The following is a 10,822-nucleotide window of genomic DNA, read 5'->3' as shown; positions in this document are numbered from 1 at the left end:
AGTTGTATTTAATGCATGTGTGTGTGTGTGTGTGTGTGTGTGTGTGTATATATATATATATGTATATATATATATATATATTGCATTATATACATATGTGTGTGTGTGTGCCATAAAAAATATCTCAACGAAGTGCCAGATGGTTGAAGCTTAAATACACCTTCATAGGGGAGAGAGCAGATCATTTTACAGTAAATAATTTTTTAGGGAGAAGAATGGTCCAGTGCTCAGACAGTCATAAGTAAATGATTGTCTTTAGCAGTTGGATGGGCCTGGGAGGGGGCAAGTGTATGTGTTGACATTCTTTGGTCTTCCTTCCTGTGACATGAAATTAGCTGATGAAACCTCAGGGAAAGGCGGAAGGCAGTTGTTCTTCTTGGTAGGTCTAGACTGTAGACAGGTGATGGAATATCAGAAGATAGCCCTCCCTGTACTTCATGAGAGAAAAAGGATAAAAGAGGATGAAAGGACAGGAGGAGGGAGATCTAAGAGACTGTGTGTGAGCTTCGTTCTGAGACTGTTTCTTTAATTCAGTGTGTCAAAGCACTCATCTTCGGGGGATTAGCATATTTATCCATTCCAATATTGATGGCCACTTGGGTTTTTTCGATATTTGGCGGGGGGCAGCAGTTTTTAACAAAATGAATAGCATCGTATATAGCTTTGGGCACACATGCACAAGCATTCTTCAAGCCATATACTAGTGAGTGAAATTGTTGGGTCATACCGTATGTCTTGTTCAGCTTTCCCGGGGAGACTCAAACTATGCTCCCGGCCGAGGGCGTGAATTCTCATTATTCTGCATACCAACAAATCTGAAGGATGTAAAATGAAATTCACTATGGAGTTTGTATATATATATTTTTTTGAGAGTCTTTTTTTGCTATACGGTACGTACACTTGCCAGAAAGACAGAGAGAGACAGAGAGACAGAAAGCGAGAAATCATCCTCCAGAGAGGATGGTCATGCTGCAATCCCTTCTCCTCCATTCTCCTCTCAGGATCTTGGGCATGCACACACATGTGTCTGGCGTGAGTTTAAGCCACTGGGTCCAGGACTCAAAATACGGTCTGCTACATGGGAGTTCAGCGACATAGCCATTACGCTAACTGCTGGTCCCTGTGGAGTTAATTTTCATGTCTGTGATTAGTTGTGAGATTAGGCCTCTTTTTGTATATTTTAAGAGCTGTTTCTGATATGCGTTATTGTGTTTTTAAACATTATTATTAGTAGTAGTTTGTCTTGTAATTTCATGTGAATTTTTTACATTTCTAGGATATGTCACTTTTGTCAACCACATACATTGCAAGCACTTTTTAAAAGAAAGTTTTCTTGAATTTTTATTTTCTTTAAGATGATTTTGACGACCAATTTTTCTTTTTTTTCACTTTTGGAATAAGTGTATTAGTTTCCTATGTCTTTGACAACAAATTACTATAAACTCACTGGCTTAAAGCAACATATATTTATTCTCTTCCAATTCTGAAGGTCAAAGTATGAAATCAGTTTCACTGGGTCGAAATCAAGATTTCAGCTGAGCCTTTCTCTCCCAGGAGACTCTGGCTCTAGAGGAAAATTCTCGTCTTTACTTCTCTGCTCCCAGAGCTGCATCCCTTATGTTCGTTGGCTCCTGGCCTCTTCCTCCATCTTCAAAGCCAGCAATTTAGCATCTTCTTTTGGTCTTCACATTGCCTTCTGCATCTGTGGTCCTTAAACCTCCTTCTGTCTTTTTCTTCTAGGGGTGCTGAGATGACGTTCAGAGCATACCCAGATAATTCAGAGTAATCTCCTCATCTCAAAATTCTTAATTTAACCATATCTGCTAAATCTCTTTTGCCATAAAAAAATCTATCCACAGGTTCCAGGGATTAAGAAGTAGATACCTTATTTTTTATGTTTTAAAGAATTATTTTATTTAACTTTATTTATTCATTTATTTTTAATTTGACCAACGAGAGACAGATCAAGATCAGGAGGAGGGGTGGGGAGTGAGAAAGCAAGCCACCAGGTCTGGGACTCGAACTTTGGTCAGTCATGTGGGAGTCCAGCACCCTTAACCACTATGCCACCTGCTGGCCTCAGGAAGTAGATACCTTTGGGGACCACTCTATTCTAGTACAGCAGACGTGTTTATCTTTTGCGATTTTGTTGTTGGTGGTGGTGGTGAGAGAGTGATATGTTGAATCCTCACGGGTCAGATTCACCAAATGAGAGCAAAGCCTTTCTGCTTTCTTTTCCCTGCCTCTGCCAATAATGCCAAATGTAGGGGGAAATTTATAAATAAATAAAGGAGTCTTTAAGAAACTCATCACAAATGCATAGTATTTTAAAAGTTACGAATGGATTTCAAATTTTTTACACAAAAAAACTTGTATTTTAATTCCATTTTTCCATGCACTTTTGGAAGTAGCATATGCTAAAAGTTACAGAGTTTAAAATTCGGTGTTTTTCTTAATCTAAATCTCTTTGCTTTAATTGCCTCCATCGTAAATAATTTGTTGGCATTTACTTTAAGATATAAGTGGAAGATTTTATTCTGGTTTTTATTCTTATTTTGTGGAGCCTGGTAATATTTAAAAATTTTTTTTGGAGAGGTTTTTGCTATAGGGCGCATGCGCTCGCCAGACAGAGAGACAGAAAGCGAGAAATCACCCTCCAGGGGGGATGGCCACACCACAATCCCTTCTCCTCCATTCTCTTCTTGGGATCTTGGGCATGCACGCACACACGCCCAGCGTGAGTTTTAAGCCACCGGGTCCGGGATGCAAACCACGGTTGACTACATGGGAGTCTAGTGACATAGCCATTATGCTAACTGCTGATCCTCGAGCCTGGTAATATTTTAAAAAATGCTGTCAGAGAACCACATGATTGATAAACAGAACTCCAATAACATAAACTTATAACTGATTTGTAATGTCTTTTGACTGGAAAAATCAATGTCTTGGTGTGATACTCATTCTAAGAGGTAAAGAGGAGACCTCTGTGGTATTTAGTTTGTGCTCTGTTACAGCTGATTTTACTATATTTGAATTTTCTGGGAGTGACTGATGGAGGTTATAATTCTGATAGGTAAAGATTGTCAACACTCCTGTCATTGGCATATAAAAATAATTAATAATGGTCTTTCAAGAAGCGTTCTAAGAAACTTGAATGCTTGAGTAAAATAAACAATTCAGTAATAACATTTCTGCCCTAAAGATGAGGACTTGAAGGCAAAGTTTCATGTCACTGATCCGTTTCAATCATTGCCTGTCCTGTTCCATCCCAGGGCATAATTCATCCTATAAACCTACAACAGGAAAATACAGTTGGCATTGAAGGGGAATTTATTTCGTGTGATTATCTAAATTATCCCAGATGGAAAGACTATGCATTCCTTGAACATATGCTTGGGTCCTCAGGGATTCAAAGCAGTGCCTTGGGGTTTAGATGAAGAGTCCTTCCTTCCCCAAAGAGCAAAAAGATATGACAACAAAATGATAACCTTTGGCAAAATCCATCAAATTGTTTTGAATTGGTGGGCCAAAAATGTCAGTACTTATTCAACTGTACATTGAAAACTATTAAGAATATAATTACTGAGCGTCCTATATTCCTTTCTGTCATTACTTTTGAAGTGCCAGCTGACCATTCCTTTTTCTGGTCTAACAGGATCTCTGCTGATTGTGAATAAAAACACAAAGCATGGAGAAGTTGCCTGATCTGCTGATACTGTCTGGGAATTTAGTGCAGATGAGCTAACGCTTATCCCGTCCATACACTCATTGCTAGGTCCTATTTCAAGGATATTTCTCTCTCCAGCAAACACACAGGGAGTGTTTTGGCACCACTGAGGTACAAAAAAAAGGGAAGACATGTTTGTGACGTGTTCAAGAATTTCTAAGTCCATTTGATCATCTGGGAGAGTAAAGAAATACTACACACTTATTTGTTTAGAACCATCTATCTAAAAAAAACCTGGAGCTGCTAAAATTATGAATTACTATTCACCATAAATACTTGTTTTCCTCTTTTTTTTTTCTCCCAGATTTTTGCCATAAGGCACGTGTGCTTGCTAGAGATAGAGACAGTGAGAGAGAAAGTGAGAAATCACGGCCCAGGGGGGATGGACATGCCACAGTTCCCTTCCTTCATTCTTCTCCTGGGATTCTGGGCACACAAGCGCATGTGCCTGGTGTGATATTTTTTTTTTAAACTGCTAGGTCCAGGACTCAAGCCATGATCAGCCAGTGCCTTAATCAATATGCCACTGGCTGCCTCTTTTTTACTTATTTTTAAAAATATTACAGACGAAACCAAATACTATATGCCAACACATTTAGACCCCCACTTTCATGATAATGATCATGCAGCTTGTAAGATAGAAGAGATTCCAGCCTTCCAATTTTAGATCAGCAATAATGAACTTTTGCTCAGTTGCTAAGCAAATAATTTGTTTTAAAGAATAGCATCTTGAAGGGGACCAGCAGTTAGTATAATGTCTGTGTTGCTGGATTCCCACGTAGTCAACTGTGGTTCGCATCCCAGACCCGGTGGCTTAAAACTCACGCCGGGCGCATGTACGTGCGTGCCCAAGACCCAGAGAGGAGAATGGAGGAGAAAAGAAGGGATTGCGGTGTGGCCATACCCCCTGGGGGGTGATTTCTTGCTTTCTGTCTCTCTCTCTCTCTGTCTGTCTGGCAAGTGCACGTGCCCTATAGCAAAACCTCTCAAAACAAAACATAACAAAAAAAAGAATAGAATCATGAAGAGTAGTACTGAAAGTTAAGCTTAAAACTTGCGAGGTCAGGGACCAGCAGTTAACGTAATGGCTATGTCGCTGGACTCCCACGTAGTCAACCGCGGTTCGAGTCCCGGACCCGGTGGCTTAAACTCACGCCGGGCGCGTGTGCGTGCGTGCCCAAGATCCCGAGAGGAGAATGGAGGAGAAGGGATTGCGGCGTGGCCATCCCCCCTGGGGGGTGATTTCCTGCTTTCTGTCTGTCTCTCTCTGTCTGTCTGGCGAGCGCACACGCCCTATAGCAAAAACCTCTCAAAAAAAAAAAAAAAAAAAAAAAAAAACTGGCGAGGTCACAAGTAAAAGGAGTAATTCAATATCTTACTAGATAAATAAGAGAGGAGATTTTAAAAATTACAGTAACCTCGAGTTTCAGCTAAAATGTTTTTCTTGAAATAAGTAGCCCAGCCACAACGGCCTAGGTGTGGGGCATTGCTGTGTGATTCTGGAGCCATGTGGGAGGGCCTGATTTGGATCCTAGCCAGCAGGGGCAGAGGCAGGGATTTGGATCTAGATATCTTAGCAACACCTTCCCAGCATGAAGGACTTGTGTGGCAAGATACTGCTGGGGTTTCCCTCTCCGTTATTCGCCTCCTCTCTTTCTCTTTCTCATGAAATAAATGAATAAACAATAAACAAAAATGTTAAAAAGTGAAGTTTCTGCCTGCTGTGCTAGCATTGGAAAGAGGGAAGTGGGACTAGGGGCCGTAGAGGCATGATTTTGATAGTTATAGACAGATGGTCTGGTGCCTAAAAATTAATTTAAAAAATGCCAAAAAATCACTTTTTTTTGTAATATCTTCTCTCCAGCACCATCAATATTTATATGTTTTTCAAAGGGATCATTTTAAGATCCAAAAATTCTCATGACCGACTGACCAAGATATTCTTCATCATTAAAGGAGAAAGGAAAAGAACTCTTGATTTTGTCTACGCTGTTTCATACATTAACCAGATACTCATGCTTCTTCTGTCTCAGTAAAAATTCTAGATATCTTTGGGCTAGCAGGTGGTGTGGTGGATGAGGGTGCTGGACTCCCACATGGAGGACCGTAGTTTGAGTCCCAGGCCTGAGGGCTTATTTTCTCTCTCTCTCTCGCTCTGTATCTCTCTGGTCAAATTAAAATAAATAAATAAAGTTAAATAAAGTAATCCTTAAAAAAAAAATTCTTGATAGCTCAGCAACACCTTCTAAACCTTAAACATTACTTTTTTGACATAAAGAAGAGGGCAGTCGGGGCCAGCAGGTGGCATAGTGGTTAAGGGTGTTGGACTCCCACATGGCTGACCGTGGTTCAAGTCCTGGACCTAGCAGCTTGCTTTCTCACTTTCTCTCTCTCTCTCTCTCTCTGTCCCTCTCTGTTAAAATACAAATAAATAAATAAATAATAAAGTTAATTATAAAAAAAAAAAAAGAAGAGGGCAGTTAAGTTCCTCCCCATTATTCATTTCACCTACAATTTAATTTTGGAAATTCTCAAGAGTCAAAGAAGTACTGATGAGTTATGACGGATAGTTACAATTTCCCTCAAGTATTTATATAGAACATTTCCAATGTACTTCAAAGTTGAAATGACTTTTTAATGAATGCGTAAACATAAAAGCAGCTAGATTCCACCATTAACATTTTATATTTGCTTAATCTCATATCTCCTCATCTCTCCAATCATTTATCTGTTCAGTGATGCATTTAAAGTTTTTAGTGTATTTCAAAGTAAGTGACAGGCCAGGGTACCCTTTCCTGAAGTGTTACCGGCATACATATGAAATAGAGTTCAGTATTTGTTTATTGGTTGTTAGGTTTTGAATGGAACTAGTCCAGAGCTACTTGGCTAGAAGTACTTGGGAGAAAAAGCCATCAAAAGTAGGAGTGGTTGAGAATTGGCCAAGAAAGTGCCATTTTTATCTTGAATTAATAATAGCTTTAGATACCTTGCTAAGCACTTTAAGTCTACTATTGATTTGATTCACTCAACAACTGTAATTTGTTTCATTACCTTCTGTTTGCTAATAGGAAAATAGGGGATTTTAGAGGTTAAATCATTTGCCCAAGGTATTCACGAGGGCCAGAATTCACATCTCTGTGTATTAGACTTTAATTTCTAATTTTAGAAAGGCAACATCTTAATAATGAAAAAAAAAGGTATTTCTCCTGTTAAATCTTTAAAATATATCTCATCCTTTCAAAATTATCCAATGATAACATATATTTTCTTCCAGCTGTGGTTATAACACTCAGAAAGGTTATACTATAAACTTCTCTTTCGTTTTGCAGTATAGATAGAAATAATTCCATTTTCAGTTTGGGTTTTTTTTTTTTTTTTTTTTTGGTTTATAGGCTGATACCAAAGTATTTAATATTAAATAAAAGTTAGTCTTTATTATTAATGTAAAAACTAGCAATGATCTTTTAGAAGGATTATTTCTAGTATAAAATGTATTATTCAGAGTAATAGTAATTTCTAAAATCTTAATCTTTCTCTCTTGATTATGAGACAGTGGACATTAGTTATGTCTATTTTTTAAAATGGCTCAAATCTTGATGTTATCATTGGTGAATTAAATTATTATTATAAATATCACATTTATATTTACTTTTTAGTCTTAGCTATTCCTACAAGAGACACAGCATATGTTACACTGAGAGTAATGTTTCTTTTTTAGATTATTAAAATTTTTAATATTATTTCCTTTACTTGACTCTAATGTTCAAAGTGGGAGAAACACCGTAATTTCTACTGAGGGAATTTATTTCCTATGTAAGCTTTGTTTCATTAAGTTCTAACAAAGAAGTTTCTAAAAACAACTTGAGGTCTTTGTTGATTTTTATTTGTTTTGTTTTTTTTTTTTTGAGGAGGGGTGGGGCTAGTTCTTACAAATTAATATACAATTAGAATTGTTGAACTTAGATCCCATGAACATATTATGAATTAAAGTGCCAAAATAAAGTGCAGTAGTCTCTTCCTGTATCCACAGTTCCTCTTCCTGTGGTTTTAGTTACCCAAAGTTACCTAAGATCTTGAAATAAGTGGGGTATTAATAAGAAATTTTCAGAGAGGAGAGAGCCCATTCACATAAATTTTACTATAGTGTATTGTCTATCCATTCTATTTTATTATTAGTTATTGTTGTTAATCTCTTACTGTGCCTAATTTATCAATGAAATATTATTATAGATATGTACATATAGGAAAAAGCATAGTATATACTGTAGAAGGTTCAGGCATCCACTGGGCATCTTGGACTGTATCCCTACATATGATGAAGACTACTGTAATGTCAACTAATTCCTACCGAAGAGATGCTATTTGCTGTTGAGTAGATCAGAGGTCCCATTTCCGACATTCTCCAATCAACAAGCTTTTTTTTTTTTGGAAAGGTTTTTACCTTAGGGTACAAGTGTTCACTGGAGAGAGAGTCAGACAGGAGGAAAAGTGAGGAATCACCCCTGTGATCCACTGGGGATGGTCACACCACAATCCCTTCTCCTCCATTCTTCTCCCTGGATCTTGGGCACACACACACACACACACACACACACACACACACACGTGCCCAGCATGATTTTCAAGTCACCAGGTCTGGGTCTTAAATCACAGTCGACCAGATGGTCGACCGCTGCGCCATCTGCTGGCCCTAACAAGCATGTATTTTACTGTGCCTGATGGGAATGCTTATTCCTTCATTCTGAAACCTGCTCTTCCTTAGAGCCTGTGAACAGGTCATGATTTACCATTCTATACAGAATCCCCAGATGGAACTCAAAGTGCTAGAGAGTGAAGGATCTGTATATTTTAAAGTCACTAAAGTAGTTTTCATGTAAAGGAACACCATTATGTATATAAAAGGAAGAAACCCAAAAAGATGTCTTTTTCTCTGTCATCCAGAATGTTAGCCTTGGGTATTTCCCATAAACACTGACTACTTTTTGAAAAACATTTTAGGTGCCCCATCTTTCATTTCACATCTTGCTTTATAGCAACCAAAAATGGAGCTCAAAAAGTCTTTTTTTTCCGATTCATCAGTTTCAACAGCTTGCCTTTCTCCTTGTCACCAAAGTAAGCAGTTGTCTCCAGATCTCATCTTTTGCCAAAGCCACAAGTTTGGCTTCTTGAAGTCTCAGAAGTACTCATTTCTCAAGTAATTAATTAAAACAAATAAATAAAATGTGTAAGGCTTTAGGTCCTGAAGATGTCTCACGTTCTTCCAAAATAGTCTGTCAGTGATAGCAGTCTTCATAATAATTATTGGGAAAAAAGTCTAATTAGCTTTAGAAATTGTTCCTCATCTAAATTTTTACTTCAAAGGGCTCTACAGAGTAAGGATGGTTTCTTCCTGTTGACGATTTGGCCCCTGTAGAATAAACAGAGCAGCCATGATTGGAGGCAGCATGCAAATTGGAAAGAGTCATCAGTCAAAAAGAGGATTCTGAAAAATAAATACGTATGTTGATAATGGCAATCAAAATAAACACCGTGGCAAACATTTGCATTTAACACACCCTCATCAGATGGAGCTTCTGGAAACAGTTATGTTGCATAATAAGTACCAGATCCAGAGCCCGTAGCTCCTACCACTAGGCACACAGCCTTCAGTGAGATCTTGATGACTTTCCCTCTTGTTGATTTTTGTGTTTTCAGTACTCTGCCAGGCATAGTGCTTGACAGTCAGTAAGTACTCAATAAATATTTGATGTAGTCAACAAAATTTAAAACTGTCAATATAATTAGGTAAATGTTCATTGTAAACATAAAATTTTCTATCCAGTTATATCACCTCTTTGTATATAGGTCGTATATACCTTTTCATGCAGATATACTACCTATTATGAATATAATTTAAATGACATTTTCCTTCTTTATAATCAGAGCGAGTTATAATTTTACAAAATCCTCATTAAAAACTAGTATAAATGCCTGTATTTTATGGATCGCATTTCAGTATTACTAATTCTAATGTTAAAAGTGCCTCTTTCACTATGAATCTAAAATCATTTCTAGGTCAGCATTTTGGCATATACGTTTTTTTCTAAGTGAAGTCTACCAGCCTTCTGCGTTTTCTTATTGTCTTGATAAAAGAGCTGTGAGTAATTTTACTAATTTAAAAACATACTTTGTGACATCTTTAACATTCCATAAAACCCACGATTTCTCATGGCCAGGTTTCTTTTCTGTACTTCTGCTTAGAAAAGTTGCAATTAGCTGAAATCGACTTAAAAATTTCCAGGTAGTGCTGCAATACATCTTGGGTTACTGTTGAGGCATGGTATCTATTGCTTCTACATATTCTTCATTCTTAAAAGGTTTTTAAACCATTTTCTTAAAAGATTGCCAACATAGCTATAGAAATAGAACAACAGTGAATGTACTGTATAAATTTATGTGAGCTATATCAAACATAATATTATCTAAAGGGGACAATTTGAGTGAAAAACTTGTTGCAGTGGGTACCAATGGTCTGCTCTCATTATACAAGAGGACCCCAAAGAGTCTGTGGAGGGGCCAGCAGGTGGCATGGTGATTAAAGCACTGGCCTCCCATGTGACTGACCATGGTTTGAATTCTGGACCCAGCAGCTTGAAAATCACACCAGGTGCATGTGTGTGCATACTCAGAATCCTAAGAGGAGCATAGAGGAAAAGGGATTGCAGCTTGGCCATCTCCCCAGAGGTGTTTTCTCACTTTCCCTTTCCCTGTCTTTCTCTGTCTCTCTCTTGCCAGCACATACACCCTATGGCAAAAAAAAAAAAAGGTGGAAAAATGGAATTACATTGAATTTATTTTGGTGCAAAATTTTTTGAAACCTGTGCGTAGCTTTTCTTTTTTTTTTTTTTTTTTTTTTTTTACTACAGGGCGCGTGCGCTCGCCAGAGAGACAGAGAGACAGAAAGCGAGAAATCACCCCCTAGACGGATGGCCACACCACAATCCCTTCTCCATTCTCCTCTCGGGATCTTGGGCAGGCATGCACACACACCCGGTGTGAGTTTAAGCTACCATGTCCAGGACTTGTACTGTGGTCGACTACATGGGAGTCCAGTGA

The 10,822-nt window shown here is 38.0% G+C and overlaps 1 protein-coding gene across 1 annotated transcript in view; it reads left to right on the top strand.

The window, feature by feature from the left end:
• Nucleotides 1–10,822, top strand: part of PDE3A (phosphodiesterase 3A) — a 371,187-nt gene that overhangs the window by 129,533 nt on the left and 230,832 nt on the right.

The sequence above is a fragment of the Tupaia chinensis genome, unplaced genomic scaffold, assembly GCF_000334495.1.
Source record: "Tupaia chinensis unplaced genomic scaffold, TupChi_1.0 Scaffold000434_1, whole genome shotgun sequence".
In the NCBI taxonomy this organism is placed as follows: domain Eukaryota; kingdom Metazoa; phylum Chordata; class Mammalia; order Scandentia; family Tupaiidae; genus Tupaia; species Tupaia belangeri.
The sequence above is the reverse complement of the archived record's forward strand: the minus strand, read 5'-3'. Positions and strand labels throughout refer to the sequence as shown.